Source organism: Rhinopithecus roxellana, chromosome 3 (genome assembly GCF_007565055.1).
Source record: "Rhinopithecus roxellana isolate Shanxi Qingling chromosome 3, ASM756505v1, whole genome shotgun sequence".
Classification (NCBI taxonomy): domain Eukaryota; kingdom Metazoa; phylum Chordata; class Mammalia; order Primates; family Cercopithecidae; genus Rhinopithecus; species Rhinopithecus roxellana.
Genome location: NC_044551.1, coordinates 95,537,103 through 95,557,364, shown reverse-complemented (window position 1 = coordinate 95,557,364; position 20,262 = coordinate 95,537,103).

Below are 20,262 nucleotides of genomic sequence, written 5' to 3'. Positions count from 1 at the left end.
CAACAGTACGAGACAAAGATGAATTCTTCTACCCACCATGTTCTTCCTTCCCACTGCTACCCACTTCAATCCTGGTGGATTAGAAATATTAGCTGGCAAGTGAGATAGCTGTTCATCATGAGATAGAAATAAAAGGTCGGTTGCATGCTGTCTGCAGGCACCCAGTAGCCCACCTGCTGCTGAAAGAAGGGCAAGGCATTACATCTGAATGAGGGTTGAAGGGTTGACCAGTGTATTAAATGTGATAATCTTAATCACTGAATTAAGATTATATCTGGGACAAAGTAACCATTTCTATCAATTGAGATTGACCAAAAATGTTATGAGACTCAGCATTTTTTTTTTTCCAGAGAAGAAGGATAGTCTTACTGAGCAGATTTAAAGAGATAGTGAGAGATTCCTTTAAAAAGTTGATTTCATAATGACATGCCATATAGGTCTTGCTTGTATGGTGAACAGGACAAAAATCACTGACTTTTTTCAGGGTATGCTGAAATAGAGCAGACTTTGCAAGGTGACTCTGAGAGCAGTACCTTTCTCTAGCCTCATTTTTCATGTATTTCATGTCTATTCTGGTGTGTGGTTACTGAAAGAGCAAATATTTGAATGGCATGTTTGCTACTCACTAACTGGGCATTTTTGGACGGACTCAATAGTCTCCAGAACCTTTGTTTCCTTATCAGGGGTGTCAGTTCATTTCGTGTTGCTAAAACAAAATATCTCAGGCTGGGTAGTTTATAAAAAATAGAGAATTATTTGCTTATAATTCTGGTGGCTGCAAAGTCCAAGATTGGGCAGCTCCATCTGGTGAGAGCCTCATGCTGTTTCAAGTCCTGGCAGAATGTGAAAGGGGAGCAGGAATGTGCACAGAGATCACATGGAGAGAGAGGAAGTAGAAGAGAGAAACCAAGGAAGTCGGACTGTTTGTAACACCTTGCTTTCATAGGAACTAATCCAGTCCTGTAAGAGTAAGAACTCACTCCCATAAGAAGGATTTATGAGGGATCCATCCATTCCATGACCCAAACACCTTCCATTGGGTCCTACCTCCCAACACTGTCATACAGGGGATCAAATTTCAACATGAGTTTTGGCAGGGATAAACCACAACTAAACCATAGCATTAGTAGAATTGACTATGTGTGTACTCTGTAAGTTTATTGTGAGGATTTAATGGGAAAATGTATCTAAAATACTTAACATGATGTATTAGTTATCTATTCCTGTGTAGCAAGTTACCTCAAAATTTAGCGGCTTAAAACAACACCCATTTATTATCTCAGAGTTTCTGTGAGTCAGAAACCCAAAGCAGGACAGCTGGGTGTTTCTAGCTCAGAGTTTCTCACAGGGCTGCAATCCAAGTATCTGCTGGAGCTTCTATCATCTTGAGGTTGCACTCATAAAGGCTCCACTTGCAAGCTCCCTTCTGTGACTGCTGCAAGGCCTCAGATCCTGGCTGGAGGTTGGCTGGAGACACTGGAGACATCAGTTCCTTTACATAAGGCTCTTCCATGAGAGCCCACAATGTGTCACCTGGCTTCTCTCAGAGTGATTGAGGGAGAGAGTGATTAAAGCAGAAGTCACAGTATCTTTTTAATCTAATCTTGGAAGAGATCTTTCATCACATCTATGTTATTCATTTGAGTAAGTAATTATGTCATTATATTCAGCGAAAAATCAAGAGGAGAGGATTGCACAGGGCGTGAATATCCAGGGGCAAGGATCATTGCAGGCCATGCTAGAGGCTGCCTGCTATACACAGGATCTACAATAGATGCTATTTCCTGCTTTACAGATCCTCACTCAGACTTCTGTATACCTTTCTCTCATTTCTTCAGTTGAAGGCATTCTCTAATTCTTCTGAGTTCATGGAATGTTTTTTTTTTTTTTTTTTTTTTTATCACTTTCTTCCTTACATTTATTTGTTCATTAAATAATGACACTCTTCTATGATGAGGATTCAGAGATGAGATATTTTTCCTGTCCCCAAGAAGGGCCACCAAGTTGCTCAACTCCAAGGGAACTGGCCATATTGTATATAATATGCCTTTGATTGGATCATAGAGGTGCTTTTTTTCCCAAGGAGCCCATTGTTTAGCAAGAACAGCAGATTTGAAAATTAGTAGTCATAATAGTACAGTGAAAATCCAGAAAACGATCTGGTGAATCTGAGAATAACTCCATGGAAAAAAAGAATATGTGAGCTAGCATGGAAAAATGAAACAGAGTTTTCCAGGCAGAGAAAGAAGCAAAGTACTTTGTAGACTTCAAAGAGAGAACAGTTTCTGCCATCTCAATTCTCTGTCCCATTCTCCCTGCTCCATGAGGGCAATTGGCAAACTATAGCTCACAGGCCAAATCAGGCCTGATGTAAGTACAGTTGTATTGCAATGCAGCCACATCCATTGTTTTACATATTTTCTCTAGCTGCTTTTACGATACAACAGAGTTGAGCAACTGTGACATTTTTTTTTATGGCCCACAAAGCCTGAAATATTTGCTGTCTGTCCCTTTAGCAAAGATCGTTGCTGACCTCTGCTCTCTGACATAGTGAGAGCACGTGATACAGAAGTAGGTACTCAGTTATTTGCTAAACTAAAGAGCTGAATAATCACCACTTGGCTGTGATTCCTCTGTACACAGCTGAGTAACAAATGAATCAGCATTTAGTCAACAGCTTAGATGATTTCTTACAGTGATTCTCAACAAATATTCTAACTGACACATGGCTGTCCATAGTAATGAGAGTCTTTTAAAGCAAGGAATAAACAGCAATTGTGCTAGTCTCTAGATCTGAGAGAAAATTATGTAGTTTTTCTAGCTTAGGATATGTCATTTAGATCCATTTTTTATGAATATTTTTTCTTCCAAAAAATTGGTCATGCAAATCAAGGAAATATATGACAGATATAACAACATAACTTGTGTAAAGAAAGGATGTTATAAGCCTAATAATAGCATAAAATATCTAGGAGAATTTTTCAGAATTTCCTCTCCACTGAGCTTGAGGAATATCTTTCATGTCATTGATTGTTATAAGAAAATCCAACGTCATCAACCACAAACTCAGCATCAAGTGGCTTACACAATTTTTGCAGTTGGGCATGTTCATATTGTTCATAAACATAAAGTAGTACCACAGGCACATTGACTTAACTTTAATGAACTACAAGAAATTTCACATATTAAAATGAGGTAAGTAATAGAAATTTGTTGAAACATTTATTTTAAAAACCTTAGATACCCACTGAATAAACCATAGTGTCATAAATATTTGTATCAAAACGGACTGGTGATTAAAATTTCAGCTTTTTTTGTTTAGTCCCTTAAAATGGAACACAAGAATGGTTAGAGTGATAGATGAACTGAAATGTTTCAGAAAAACAAATTTCTTTATTCCTTTTTTTTGTTTGTTTGTTTTGAGATGGATTCTTGCTTTGTCATCCAGACTGGAGTTCAGTGGCAAGATCTTGGCTCACTGCAACCTCTGCTTTCCAGGTTCAAGTGATTCTCCTGCCTCAGCCTCCTGAGTAGCTGGGATTACAGACGCATGTCACCATGCCCCATTAATTTTTGTATTATTATTATTATTATTATTTTCTTTAGTAGAGATGTGGTTTCACATGTTGGCCAGACTGGTCTTGAACTCCTGACCTCAAGTAACCCACCCCTCCCAGCCTCCCAAAGTGCTGGGATTACAGGCGTGAACCACCGTGCCTGGCCAAGTTTCTGTATTCTATATTGACTTTTTGTATATTCCATTTTAATTTATCATTTGATAACTAAAATTTGTTGATTTACTGTTCCTGGTTTAAGAATGCAAATAGTGTCCTAAGTTTCAACACAAAGGCATATTCACTTCCTTGAGCTCTAGGAAACATCACTGGAATGGTAGTACCTCAGAAGCCAGTCCTAAGAAATGACACCTTCTCCTCAATCATAAGCACCAAAGACAAAAATAGACCTCATTGTTGAGATGGGTGTTGGGGTTTGATAGTGAATAGTGGGGGTAGATAAAACACCTGAGTTGGAACCAATTGAAAAGAATAGTGTATCAGTCCATTTTCATGCTGCTGATAAAGACATACCCGAGACTGTGCAATTTAAAAAAGAAAGAGGTTTAATTGGACTTACAATTCCATGTGACTGAGGAAGCCTCACAACCATGAAGGAAGGCAAGGAGGAAAAATTCATGTCTTACATGAATGGCAGCAGGCAAAGAGAGAGAACTTGTGCAGGGAAACTCCTCTTTTTAAAACCATTAGGTCATATGAGACTTATTCACTATCACCAGAACAGCATGGGAAAGACTTGCCACCATGATTCAATACCTCCCACCAGGTCCCTCCCATAACATGTGGGAATTCAAGATAAGATTTGGGTGGGGACACAGCCAGACCATATCAAATAGCATAAGATGGAGAGTAAAATGTATTTTTATCAATTTTAATGCTATCTAAAAAAATAAACTTTTAATTTTATACCAGTTTTGGTTTTACATAAAAATTTAAGGGGTTTATAGAGTTCTCATATACCCTACACCCAGTTTCTCTTATTCTTAATGTGTTATATTAGTTTGGTAAATTTTTTTAATGAATGAACCAATATTGATATGTTACTACCAACTGAAGTCCTACTTTATTCTGATTTTCTTAATGTTTCCCCTAATATCCATTTTCCATTCCAGAATCCCACCCAATGTAAGTTACATTTAGTTATCATGTCTTTTTAAGTTTTTCTTCGCTGAGAAAGTTTCTGAGACTTTACTTGCTCTTGATAACTGTATTAGTCCATCTTTATACTGCTATAAACAACTGCCAGGGACTAGGTAACTTATAAAGGAAAGAGGTTTAATTGAGTCACAGTTCAGCATGGCTAGGAAGGTTTCAGGAAACATACAATAATGGCAGAAGGCAAAGGGGAAGCAAGGCACCTTCTTCACAAGGCATCAGGAAGGAGAAGTGCCAAGCGAAGGGGCAAGAGTTCCTTATAAAACCATCACATCTTGTAAGAACACACTCACTATCATGAGAACATCATGGGAAGCCACCCCCATGATTCAATTACTTCCATCTTGTCTCTCCCGTGACACATGGAGATTATGGGGATTACAATTCAAGATGAGATTTGGGTGGGGACACAAAGCCTAACCACATCAATAACTTTGGAAGTTTTGAGTTTGGGTCAGTTATGTTGCAGAATGTTCCATTATTCTACTTATTATAATCTACATTATTAATTGTTGGGATTTGTGTGAAGTTTTTCTTGTAATTAGACTTGGATTATGTGGTGCTTTTTTGGAGAAGACAATACAGGTAAAGTGCCATTTTTTAGTACATCATACCAACAGTGCATACTCTCAATATCACTTACTGCTGTTGATATTAACTTGGATCATCTAACTAAAGTTAGTGTTTCTGAGGTTTCTCATGGACATTTACTTTATTCTCTGGATTGTAAACTAATACTATTTTGTTTTTTTGCTCAAGTTGTTTTAGCTTTGGCCATGTTGTGTGTGTGTCTGTGTGTGTGCATGGGCATGTGTGTGTGTGTGTGTATATATATATATATATATGCTTAGCACTTCTCTACTTTTCATCACTGTAAGATGATTCAGGCTCATCTTGTGTATTTCTATCCTAGTAGTTGAATCAGCTATTTTTCCAAAGGATTCCTGGTTCCTTTCATTAGTGAATGGCATTAGAAACCAATATCTGGGCAGTGGGTGTGCTCATTGCTTCTTGAGGTGTCTTGCTTCTAGACTTTCCTAGCTGAACAGAACAAGGAAATATATGTATACCAGCCCATTTATGCACACATCTCTATAAGGACTTCCATGTGTAACAATCTGTACCTTTATTAAGCTAAACATGAGTTTAAGCTCTAATTCATTACCACATGGATCACTGTAGCCTCTTCCTCTGGTCTGTCTGTAAGTTCCCAATTCAATAGTGAGAGACCTGGATCTCACCATCTGCCATCATATGCTTAATTTTTCAATTCCAGTAAAAACATATAGCATTATTAGTGTTATGAATCTGTACCCAGAATTGGAAAAAGGCTTTAACAATTAGAGTGTGGTGTTTATGTGCAGTTTCTTTTGTCTTTAAGTTTTACAGACTTCACTCTTTTCCAATGTTACTTTGGTCAGCAACTTTTGAACTCACCTCAGTCAATAAAGTGGTTTTATGTATTTTTGATAGAATTATTTTGTCACATTCTTCATTCCATCCTGATATACCCCTACTCTCTAAAAGATATTTTTTAAAATTTGCATAAAGTTCACTCTTTGCACTGTTAAAGTCTATGGATTTTGACAAATGTGTAGTACCATGAATGTATGATTGTAGTAACATAGTAACCCGTTTCACCACCCTAAAAAATTTTCCGCTGCTCACCCATTCAGGTCTCCTCTATACTTCCAAATATCTGAAAATCCCCACAGTTTTACTTTTTCCAGAATGTCATGTAATTGGAATCACACAGTAGTATGTAGACTTTTTAGACTGAGTTATTTCACTTAGCAGTATGCAATTAAGATTTCGGTGTCATATGAATAATACTCCATTGTACAGATATATCAGTTTATTCATTCACCTGTTGAAGTGCTTTTTGTTTGTTTTCAGTTTTTGGTGATCATTAATAAAGTTCTTATAAACATCTATGTGCAGGTTTTCCTGTGGACACAAGCTTTTGATACATTTGGGTAAAAATCTAGGAGTGCGATTACTAGATCATATGTTAATACCACATTGAGCTTTGTAAGAAACTGCCAAGCTGTCTTCTGAAATACCATTTTGCAATCCCTCAAGCAATGAATAAGAGTTCCCATTTCCCTGTATTCTTGTGAGCAACTGGTGTTGACATTTTCTAAAAATAGCCATAATAATAGGTGGTGTTTAGTTAATGGCATCTCATTCTTGTTTTAATTTTTAATTTCCTAATTACAAATGATGTTGAGCATATTTTTGTATGCTTGTTCACCACCTGTGTATCTTCCTTGGTGAGGTATCTGTTCAAATATTTTGCACATTATTTAATTGGGTTGTTGGTTTTCTTATTGCTGAGTTTTGAGAGCTCTTTTTATATTTTGGGTAGGTTTGTTACAGATACGTTTTGCAATTTTTGTTTCCCAGTTTATAGCTTGTCTTTCTAGCCTATCAAGAGTGTCTTTTGCAGATTAAAAGTTTTAAATTTTAACACAATTCAATTTATCAGTTTTTTTCTTTCATGAATTATATTTTTGGTTTTGCATTTATAAACTTATCATCAAACTTAGGTCACACAGATTTTTCTTCTGTGTTTTCTTCAAAAAATTTTGCAGTTTTGCATTTTACATTCAAGTCTTTGGTCCATTTTGAGTTAGTTTAAATAAAAGTCATAAGGTCTTTCTTTTTCTGGGTTCATTATTTGCATAAGGATATCCAGTAGTTCCAGTAACATTTGTTGAAAAGTACACTTTTTCTTTGTTGAATTGCCTTTGTTCATTTGTCCAAGTTTTACTAATTATATTTGTGTGGTTCCTTATTTGGGCTCTTTTTAAAATTTTTTTATTTTTAGTTCTGGTGTACATGTACAGGATGTGCAGCTTTGTTATATAGGTAAATGTGTGCCATGGTGGTTTGCTGCACCTAGCAACCCATCACCTATGTATTAAGCCCAGCATGCATTAGCTATTTTTCCTAATGCTCTCCCTCCCCTAACAACCCATCTCCCAACAGGCCCCAGTGTGTGTTGTTCCCCTCCCCGAGTCCATGTGTTCTCATTGTTCAGCTCCCACTTATAAGAGAGAACATGCTGTGTTTGGTTTTCTGTTCCTGCATTAGTTTGCTGAGGATAATGGCTTAAGTCAAGAAACAACACATACCAGTGAGGTTGCAGAAAAATAGAAACGCTTTTACACTATTGTTGAGAATGTAAATTAGTTCAACAATTGTGGAAGATGGTGTGATGATTCCTCAAAGATCTAGAACCAGAAATACCATTTGACCTAGCAATCCCATTACTGGGTATATACCCAAAGGAATATGAATCATTCTATTGCAAATATACATTCACGACTATGTTCATTGCAGGGATCTTTATTTTTAAAATTGACCTACGTGCCTATTCTTTTGCCAATATCACATTGTCTTGATTATTGTAGGTTTATAGTAAGGTTTGAAAGTGAATAGCGTGAGTACAACTTTTTTCATTTTTAGTATGGTGGTGGGCATTCTAACTCCTTTGTTTTCCATATAAGCTTAAAATCAGTTTGTCAATATCTATAAAACACCTTTCTGGACTTTTTTTTTTTTTTTTTTTTTGAGACGGAGTCTCGCTGTGTCGCCCAGGCTAGAGTGCAGTGGCCGGATCTCAGCTCACTGCAAGCTCCGCCTCCCAGGTTCACGCCATTCTCCTGCCTCAGCCTCCCGAGTAGCTGGGACTACAGGCACCCGCCACCACGCCCGGCTAGTTCTTTTGTATTTTTTAGTAGAGATGGGGTTTCACCAGGTTAGCCAGGATGGTCTCGATCTGCTGACCTCGTGATCCGCCTGTCTCGGCCTCCCAAAGTGCTGGGATTACAGGCTTGAGCCACCGCGCCCGGCCTCTGGACTTTTGATGAAGGTTGTGTTGAATCCATATATCAATTTGGGAATAAATGATATCTTGACAATACTGAGTCTTCCCTTCCATGAACACTGAATAACTTTACATTTATTTAGATATTCTTTGATTTCTTTTTTCAAAGTTTTGTAACCTTTTATTAACAGACCTAGCATATATTTTGTTAGGTTTCTACCTAAGAACTTAATTCTTTTCCCTTTTGGTAATAAGATTGTGTTATTTCCAAATTTCAGTTGATCACTTCCGGCATATAAGAAAGCATTGTATTCTACAACCTTGCTATGTTTACTTATTAGTTTCAGAATTTTTTTTTTTTTTTTTGGTCTATTCTTTGAGAGTTTCTACACAGAGAATGATGTCGTCTACAAAAAAGGATAGATTACTTCCCCATCTGTATACTTTTTATTTCTTTTTTAAAATCTTACTGCAGTAGTTATGACTTCCAATGTGATGTCAAATAGGAAGGGAGACCCTTCCCTTGTTCTCTACATTAGGGAGAAAACATCCAGTTTCTCACAATTAAGTACAATGTTAGCTGTAGGGTTTTTGTAGATGTTCTTTAGCAAGTTGTAGAAGTTTACCTATATTCCTCATTTGCTGAGACATTTTAATCATGAATAGGTGTTGAATTTTGTCAAATGCCTTTTTGGTCTCAATTCCTATAATTATGATGGATTTTATTGTGAATAGTTTTCAAATGTTCGACCAGCCTTGTATTATATATCCAAAATAAATTCTTCATGGTTGTGATCAAAGTTAAGGTAGAAATAAAAGCCAGCATGTCAAACTATATGCTAAATATTAGATGCAAACCAAATACTCTCACACTTCATTTTTTTCTAACACCAAATGACTTTCCAATCAAAACAAACAAATGAACAAAGAAACAAGCAAAACCTTTCCTAATTATAATCTTCAATAGTGATAATCATGGGTAAAAATCACAATCACAATCTGATGAGTATCTTTTGCAGGTGATGAGGATAGACAGATACTCAATTGTCTTCTCTATAAATGCTAAATGATTTCAGAGTGAGAAAGAGGGCCATATGGTTGGCTAGCAGCCAGTGAACTTAAGAAGACAGATTTATAGGGAGGGTTAGTTTTACCTGAAACTGTGTAGTTCAGTTCTAATTGACTGTTATTTGTATGTGTTATATAATTTATAAAATGATAGCTTTTCAGAAAAATCCTGTTTTTCTCATAAACTGTCAATTTATAATTGTATAAATTTATGGAGTATGAAGTGAGGTTTCTGTTTTCTATTGCTCTATTGAATCAAAGTGGATGATTTAAAAAGATAGTATATGTGGGTCAGTACCCTGGTCAATGAAAGTATTATTTTATTGCCCATGAGATGAAACCAAAGCACTGCTACTACTACTACTATGACTACACACACGCGCGCATGCACACACACACACACACACACACACACACCATTAGACAGATAGATACTTGGATACAATGATGAGTGGAACAAATAAGAACTAGACCATGACACCTGCTGTTTGCTATGGAAGGAGATATTAGGCAACAGAAAAATACAGTTGACAACCATACATAAAAGTTCTATGATCACAATCAGGAATGAAGAATTTCAGGTATTTGCTTGCTGTGGTAATGAGCAATTCCAAGCAGGTTAATTAGAAAACGCATCCACCCACAACGGGACCACTTTCTCTTTTGTGGACTGTGTCACTAGAGAAATCTGAGCAGTGATGTTCTCACTGTTACACACACTGAGTCTTTTAACATAATGAAACATTATTTCCACTGAAATACCATGATGACCATCTGCAGAGTCTTCTTACCCATTTTTGCCAGATTCCCTTTTCAACGAACTCCTGGGGAGGCAACATCTTTCTTATTCAAAACCATCTATGGACAATTCCTCTGGACTGATTTTTCTATTATTTGACAAGTAGTTCATTGAGCCTTAAGTATTCTGCGAATTATGACCATGTTACACCTTATATGATTGAGATTGCTTTGAAGCTTCTAATGAAAGAGAGGTGGTGATTGGGCTTCTTATGTGTCGTTTGGCCACAGGCCTCACAGTTTCTCACATGGCAACCGTGGCATCTCTAGATCCATGTGTGCTTCAAGAGTTGAGAAGTAACTCTGTCAGATGGCAAAACAGGGCTCTAAGAGGGGATGAAGAAGGAACATTTGAGTCAATGTTGGAGAGTATTGAAGCCAAGGTACACTTCTGTCATACACATATTTATGAGTTGGATTACTGTGTACTTTCCACCATTTCTTTAGTTGTTTTTCCTAGAACTTTTTTCCTAGGAAGCACTTGGAACCAGTGATAACTGTCAGAATAGATGAAAGCAAGAAGTAACTTTAAGCTTTGTTTAAAGATTTAGTGTTTCTGTTTCTTAGTTGACATGAAATATCATATGAAACACTGAAAGTCAGAAATCAAATTTGTGTGTTTGAAATTTAGTAAAAGGTAAAGTGAACTTTGTCCAAATGCCTTTCAAATATAAAATAATTTCACTGTAACTCACACTGTCCACATTAAGATTAGCTTAGGACACAGGAATGTAAAATTATTGATCTTTTAGCTTGGTGGTCAGAGGACTGTAGAATTATAATACATGTATTGATTTCCTTGTCTGTGTCAGACAGAGAGATGGGCATTATCACTAGATAAAAGACAGTGTGTGTTGAGGGCTTGAGTAGAGGAATGCAGAGTGGTAAGCAAGTAACCAGAGGAAACTCAGAATAGACCTGAGGTTGGAACACATTTGTAGAAGCAGGTCATGCTGCAGTTGGTTCTTAGAAGATATATGGGTGTAGTAGAAAGAATAATGATCCTTCAAAAATGTTCATGTCCTAATCTCAGGAACCTGTGAATATGTTCCTTTGCAAAAAGGACTTTGTAGAAAGTATTAAGTTAAGGATATTGAGATGAGGAAAATTATCTTGAATGATCTGGGTGGATCCAAGGTAATCACAAGGATCCTCATAAGCAAAAGAGGGTGGCAGGACAGTCACTGAAGGAGATGCGATGCAGAAAGTCAAATATTGCATATTCTCACTCACTTGTGGGAGCTACAAATGTTGATCTCATGGAGACAGAGAGTAGAATGATGGTTACCAGAGGCTGGGAAGGGTAGAGGAGGAGGGGAGGGGAATAAAGAGCAGTTGGTGAATAGACCCAAAATCCAATCACACAGATGGAATAAGATCTAGTGCTCAGTAATACAGTAAGGTGTGACTATGGCTAACAAGAATTTATTGTATATTTCAAAATAACTAGAAGAGTGGAGTTGGAATGTTTGTAACACAAAGAAATGATAAATGCTTGAGGTAATGGATACCTAATTACCCTAATTTGATCACTGCACATTGTATGCTTGTATCAACATTCCACATGAATCCCATAAATATGTACTATTATGTATCCATAAAAATTACAAATAAAAAAGGAAAAAAGAAGCAAGTGTAAAGATGGAAGCAGAGGCAGAGTGATGCTATTGCCGACATTGCAGATGAAACGATGTCACGAGAAGGCAGACGCTCTTTAGAATCTGGAAAAGGCAAGGAACAGAGTCTCTTCTAGAGACTCGAGAAAGAACGAAGCTCTGCTGCTGACACCTTGATTTTAGCCCCATAAGACTCATTCGAAACCTCTGTCATTCAGAATTATCAGAGGATAAGTCTGTGCTGTTTCAAGCCACTAAGTTTATAGTAATTTACTACAGCAGGAACAGGAAACAAATGCAGTGGGAATTAGCTTGTCTCAACGGCTGGTGGGAAATGGTAGAAAGCGGGGAGCTAGGAAAGAAAGATATTCTAGGAGAGAAAACAGGCGCTGCAATGGAGGAAGGCACAGGAGACAATGATTTGTTTGGGGCACTCAAAATCGGCCAGTGTACCTGTAACTAAGTGTACGTGAAGGGATATGATCAAAGTAGTGCTGCAAAACTGAGGACATGCACCCTGAAGGGAAGCACTGAGGCGCTGCACTTGTCTGGAAGGCAATGGGAGCCACTCAGTGGGTAAGTGCAGAATCATACTTACAACTTAGATACATCACTCTAGAGGCCCAGTGAATGCTGGGGTTATCCGCAAGCTGCAGGAAGCATCAGTTGTAAAGATCTGTGAAAGCCAGGTGTGAGACAGCCATGGGAATGCAGAAAGGGAAAGACTTCGTATGATATTGCAGGAATAGAAGTGAAAAGGTTGTTGACCATGTGTCCACAATGGGGAGAAAGACTTAGGCATTTCACATTATGTCAGTTTTTAGAATTGAGCGATCGAGTGCCATTAACTAAAGGAGAGAGGGAAATGGTATTTGTTCCTGTCCAGCATCTGCTTGATTTCTATCTGGATTTTGTCTCTCCCTCCCCACTTTCGGTCCATGAAAAGGTATCCAGGAACCCTGAGAAGGGTGAGACCAGGCCTGAGGAGAACAGAGCAGCCCATTGGATTCCTCTGGCCAATGTGATTGGCTCAGTGTTAGACATGTGACCTAGGCCAGTCCAGTCGAGTCCCTCTCAGAGCTCTGCTGAGGATGCTGGGAAAATCACCTCCATCATAGCAGCACAGGTCTGCTCTAGATTTTCTGCTTGACTAGGACCCAGATGCACGTGGTGGAGAAAGATGGTGGCAGCCATTAGTAACCACAAATGATGATCTATACAAAGGCAAAACTTAAGAAATAATAAAATAAAATAAAATAAAATAAAATAGAACTGGCAGAACTGAGAGGTAGAGCAAGATCAGGCCAACTTAGTAACCATACTGGAGTTTTTGATCCTATCCTGGATCCACAAGTTTTTTTTTTGTTTTGTTTTGTTTTGTTTTTCTTAGTTGCAACCAAAGTTATCTTAGAAGAGTAGAGAAGAAAGGGCAAGCTTGGATGTTTCTGTTTGAAGACACTTGGGTGGAGCTATGTAGTAAGCAAATAGAAAAATGGATGTAATGATTAAAATGTTATGTAAATGAAGATTTTTATTTTGGATTTATCAGCTCATTGATCATATTAACCTGAGGGTGTACTGCATGAGACTACAAGAGGCTTAAGGTCAAAAGCTGGAGACTACCAACAGTCAATAGTCAGACATAGAGAAAACAGCTAGGGATAGTGAGAAACCATTACCAGAGAATGAACCTAAATTGATAAATTTGGAAAAATGAAGAGATTAAAATCAGCAGAAAAGACTTTGAGGTAATTTATCAAAATATAAATTAGTATTGGCTATTTTTGTTTATTGAGGATATAAATGGTTTTCTTTTATATTTTCTTCCACTTGTTTTCTAATATTCTGAGTATTGCTTCTAAAATAAAACATACATTTTATTTAAAGACAAATTAACTTAACATGAACATCTCATGGATGTTTTTCACAAGGAGAAGAATAAGTGATCAAAACTTTTCAAAGTTACTGGAAGAAGAGGCACAAGTACGAATTGGAAATAAGACACAGTCTGAAAAACGTAAGCATTAGAGTCTAGAGAAGCAATGAATACAAGTACATTTATTTCTAAAACTTTTACATTGCCTGATATTCTATCAGCTTTGGTGCTGCATTTTCATTACTTAACAGTAGACTTTTTTTTTTTTAAGAGAAAGCACACACAGTAAAATATTATGGTAATAGTATTATATAAATACGGTAGGCTTGCTGAGTAGTTTTCTCGGGCAGTTCAAATAGTCATCATTTGGTGGAAGATGCTTTATTCTTTATTCTTTTGGTAATGCCTAAATTCTTTTGTAGAGCCATAGTTTGAAAACCACATTTCAAATGACTTATTTTTTTGTTTTTAATTTTTATGGGTACATAGTAAGTGTATATATTTATGGGGTACATGAGATACTTTTATACAGGCATGCAATGCATAATAATCATATCAGGATAAATAGTGTATCCATCCCCTCAAGCATTTATTCTTTGTGTTTCAAACAATCCAATTATACTCTTTTAATTATTTTAAAATGTACAATTAAATTAGTTTTTATTATAGTCACTCTGTTGTGCTAGCAAATATAGGTCTTACTTATTCATTATAACTATCTATTGTACTGATTAACCAAAATTTCTTCGTACTTCACAAGTATACACAGTTCTTCTGTTTATGGTCAAAGAAATTCTGTGAGAATAACTTGCAATAGAGAACAAAGAGGTGGTGATACGCAGAGATCAAAAGAGAACTTTGCCTTTGAAAAGACTTCAGAATAAAGTGTTTTCTTAAAGTGATGAAACTTATTTAAATGTATCTCAGCAGATCAACTCCTCCATCTCTCTGCCTCTACATAGGTGTATTTGTCACCATTAATTTTTTTGTAAAGTTGGGGTCTTGCTATGTTACCCAGGCTGGTTTCAAACTCCTGCGCTCAAGTGACCCTCCTGCCTCGACCTCCCAAAGTGCTGGGATTACAGGCATGAGCCACAGCACCTGGCCTTGACATCATTTTTGACAATTCTTGATAGGACAACTAAACTACTTTCAAAAAAAAGAAAGAAAGAAAGAAAGAAAGAAAGAAAGAAAGAAAGAAAGAAAGAAAGAAAGAAAGAAAGAAAGAAAGAAAGAAAGAAAGAAAGAAAGAAAGAAAGGAAAGAAAGAAAACACTAATTAGTATGTAAACCTCCCAGAAAGCCCCTGAGCTGCTTCCTAATGAAATTCTTTTATCATTGCAGTAACCAAACTACCTAGAACAGAACTCAAGATGAAGCTCCTGTTGTTTTTCCTATAGTAGAGGATTCATGATAAACTTTCTAGGGTCTTTCCCACAGGTGGGATTGATATACTTTGGATGGATTAAAATAATAAACTTATTTTCTGGTGGATTTTCATTTACAAATATCTGGGCCTTAGGATTGCAAGGTAGGCCTTGTCATAGTAGGTTCCAAATGAAATGACAAAATAACAGGCGTGCCAGGCAGCATTGAGGACTCTGCTCCCCAGGATGCACCACCTCATGCTGGTGCTGGTCATGGTGCTTGCCTGGAGCTGGCACTGGCCTGATCTAGCCCAAGAGCTGTTGGCAGCCTGGACTGGGCAGTCGCTGTGTGCTGTGGCAACAGGTAGCAGAATGATCAACACAGCTACATTTCAACAAAGGATGTGGCATTTGCTGTCACTTTGAGAAAGGGATTTTAGGGAAGAGGAGCCCCCTTATAATGCCTTGACCTGGAAAACCTCCACCACAGGGATAGCCTAAGAAGTCCTTGGTTCCTGCAAAACTCCCTCATGACTCTACGGGTTACTAGGCTGAGAAGCTGGAGTCCCCAGGATGATGTCTTCACCAACATGTACAAAGCCAAATATCCCATTGTGAAATACACAGTCCAAAGAGTTCTTAATGAGAACAGGAGTTCCAGCATGGACTTGAAACCTAAAGCCCAGACCCATTTTGACACAAAGGATGAGTTCTCCTGTTCCATTGGCAGGATGAGGCTCTTGAGAGGGCAGGGCAGGCAGACACTCAGGTGCTAAATCCTCTGCAAAATAGGTTGCCTGAAGCCTCTGAATCATCTTAATAAAACAGTTAATTAACCTTGAATAAAAGTAAAATGACATAAAAAACTCCTTACAAGCCAACTGTCACATTCCTTAATTTTAATAAGTTAATTCATTTTAGCCTTCCCACTAGTGACAGTAATGCATATACTCAGAAATGTCTGGAATACCAATATTTTGTAATATATTTCTAAGTTTAGTTGTACATTTTAATAATTTTATTTTGTTCCACTCTTTCCTTCAGTTCTCATAATTCATCAAAATACTGTTTGAATTTTGATCAGTTTTCACAACTGGAGACTGATTATTTAAATATCGAAGGCAGCAGAACCCAGGACATGAATAATGTGTAGAGCATGTAATAAACAATTCTAATTAATGATGATTGTTTCTTATTTAATCCAAACTCTTTAATACAAATAGATTATTCCAATTTTTGATGATTCTGTTATGGAGATTTAGACTCTGAGTAACAGAAAACTGAACCGACAGTGGCATAAAGCCAATAAATCACGTACAATAACAAGTTCAGAGGCAGAGTGTTGTAGGGATGGTTAGCTCAGCAGTTCAACAGCTTCATAATCCAGGTTCTTTCTACCTCTCCAACCTGCTGTTGGATTGTTCTTTTAACCTGACTCTTCCATAGATAAATGCCCAAGTTTTAGGCATCAAATGAAGTCAACAAAGTTCAGAAGCAAGAAAGAGAGGAAGTCTGCTGTATGTCTCAGTTCTCATCTTATGTCTCAGTTCCCACCTTAATGCTCAGAGGTATCAGGGGCCTCCATTTAAATGAATCTCTTACTGGGTGGAAAAACGGTTGGAATGGTTCTCAGATTTGAGTCCCTGGGCCAGTACCATCAGTGTCACCCAGGAACTTGTTAAACATGCATGTTCTCAGGCTACATCTCAAGTTTATTGTGTCAGAAACTCTTGGAGCTGACCTTTGCAAGCTGTTTTTAATGAGTTCTCCAAGAGATGCAGCTGAGAGGTAAAGACTGATAACTGCTGGCTTAGACTGATTGCAATTCACCCTATGGGCCTGGGGACATGTATGGCTTTCCCAGAAGTCATGACATGTGCACTCAGAGGTTATGAGAAGCCTCTCAGAGGTTTTACTGCATTGTTCTTCTTTTTAAATCTAGTGGTTAGGAATGTTTTAAGGATCAAATCCTTATTAAATTGTGATCAGGTGTCTGTCAAAATGACACCTCACTTGTTTGGGAGCTCTGTTTACCTTTTTAAAACCTTTAGATGGCCGGGCGCGGTGGCTCAAGCCTGTAATCCCAGCACTTTGGGAGGCCGAGATGGGCGGATCACGAGGTCAGGAGATCGAGACCATCTGGCTAACACGGTGAAACTCCATCTCTACTAAAAAATACAAAAAACAAAACAAAACAAAAACAAAAACACAAAAAAACTAGCCGGGCAAGGTGGCAGGCGCTTGTAGTCCCAGCTACTTGGGAGACTGAGGCAGGAGAATGGCGTAAACCCGGGAGGCAGAGCTTGCAGTGAGCCGAGATCTGGCCACTGTACTCCAGCCTGGGTGACAGAGCCGAGACTGCATCTCAAAAAAAAAAAAAAAAAAAATAACCTTTAGATTAGGTCAAATTTTTTAGTTTTGCTAAAATAAGTCTCCTAACAGAAGTGCTCAGTTTTGTAATGGAAACAATTAGCTAACGACTAAATACATGAATGACTTTTCTTGCTGCTGTATTGATAGTCAACCAAAGATAATTGAAACTGTTTCACTAGAGTTAAGTTTTAAGACTAGCTTAAAGAATTATTTCAGTGATTGTAATTAACTATCTGTAATATGGACAGTTATACTTCTCATGGTGGATATGACTCTTTTATACATGTAAAAACTATTCCATCTAATTTGGACTTTTTACCAGCAGGTTTTTAGGTAGCAGGTGGAGCAATGGAAGCAGATTTATTGCAGCCAGTGACTGGAGCATTCACTGAACCTAAACATTGCTCACTGCATGCCTTAATTTACTATTTCAACGAATCAGAAAAATCATTTGGAATCTTGTGATGTTGCCATAGTAACATTCATCATTGTAAAAAAAAATACCATGGGGACAAAAGGAGAGATATACTAATATATTTCCAGATACCCAGGTGTGTTCCTCCTGGCCCAGTCAGTATTGTTTGCCAAACAACGGAAAATCTTAAAACAGAGTGGATGAGAAAGGTAAACCTCATGTGTCGAATGAATTTTCCTTCCATTCTTCTCCAGGATCTTCCTCCTCTAAGACTTTCTGTATTCCTTGTTTTTTGCCACATCAACTACAGGGCTTCAAGTAATATACATTTATTATTTCAGTTTCCAGGGATCAGGAAATCACAGCCACAGATTAGCTGCGTCCTCAGGTCAGGGTTTCCCAGGTTAAAATCAAAGTGTTGGCATGGGGGTCAGTGTGATCTCAGACCCAGAGTCTTTCTCATGTTCTTAGATTGCTGGCAGAATTCCTTTCCTCACATTTGTAGAATTGATGGCTCCCCTCTCTTGCTGGCAGTTGACTGGGGGTCGTATTTAGCCCCTAACAGCAGCTCTCCATTTCCTGCCACAGACCGTCTGTACAACAGGATAGTTGCTCCTTCAAAGCCAGCAGGAGAAGCTCTCTAGTACTTCAAATATCGAGGCTGGAGCATCCAGAATAATCTTCCCTTTGATTTGGTCAAAGTCAACAGATAGGGGTTTCATTTACTTCTGCAAAATTGTCTTCACTTTTGCCTTACAAAGTAATCTAAATATGAAAATGATATCCTTTTACATTCATGGGTCCTACCCATATTCCAGGAGAAGGGATTACACGGGAGTATGCACCAGTCTGGGCATCTTGACCACCTTCTCAGAATTTTTCTCACTACACTTCCCCTTCCCTTCCATCCCATCTTTTCCTCTTCTTGGTTGAGGCGTGTATGCACATAAATATCTATATGTACCTGTACCTGTATCATATCATAACAGCAAAGCCCACAGAAAATAATAATAGAATTGTCAAGCCCATAAAAAAAATGATTTGTGTTTTTTTTTCTGACAACTTAAAGCTCATGAGAAAGTTGAAATAATTCCAGCTTTGAAAGATGCAAGTTCATTCAGACAGGTTGTTTTAAAAAAAAACACACACAGAACCTTTATAAAGGCAAATCATAAAGTTGTACTTTGCTTTGGGTCTGACAGGCTATTCTGACATAAACTGAGAAGGGTGTATGAAGTTCTAGATTTTAGGTAGCGTATACAATGTCAGCAAATTTTAGTTCATTGCTCCCAGCTGACATGTGCTTTCCATGTCTTGTAGAAGAGAGATCTCAGGACTTTTCCAAATCTCAGGACTTTTCCAAATTCTAGCAGGGACTTAGGTTCTTATGGGGGTTCAAGTGGTCTACAAAGTGAAAAAGTCATAATAGGTGCTGTTTGAGATCTCTAGAGCAACGGTGACATTGACCGCTGCATTCCAACATTGTGTGTCCTAAGCCAAAGTCAAAACGCCTTTATAGAATAGTGCTGTTCATCCAGATCCAAGAATAGAATTAAAACCAGTTGGCAATTCACTTCTTTGTGTTCGTAAAATAATTGCTGAGATAAAGACAGCAGATAGACCCTGAATTTTAAAAAGCTTTATATAGAAATTGCTGCCAGTTGATCCATAAAAAAAGAGAAAATCTAAAAATTCAGCTTAAGGAAAGAAAGGAAAAACCTCTTTTATTCTAAGTTGTATGTGTAATTTTCTGAGTTAATAATTGTCAACAAACATATCTTATAGATGGTGAAACTCATACATAAAAATAGCAGAAAATGTCTTAGGTTAATACCCCTAAAGTTCGTTTGGGGGCTTTTTGTTGGTTTTGGTTATTATTATTATAAAAAAAACCTGATATAGACAGTGTGCTAGTTGTGAGATATAGCACAGTATTTTAAAACAGGTGTTAAAATGCCATAGGTATATATTTTATTCTACTGATTTTCAAAGGGTATAAAAATGGTCGTAACCCTCTAGTGTCTGTGAATGTGACCTTATTTGGAAATAGGGTCTTTGCAGAAAGTCAAGTTAAGATGAAGTCATTAGAGTTAGCCCTTATCCAATGTAATTACGACCCTTAACGAAAGGGGAAATTTAGACACACAGACAGACACACGGAGAGGAAGAGGACATGAAGACACAGGGA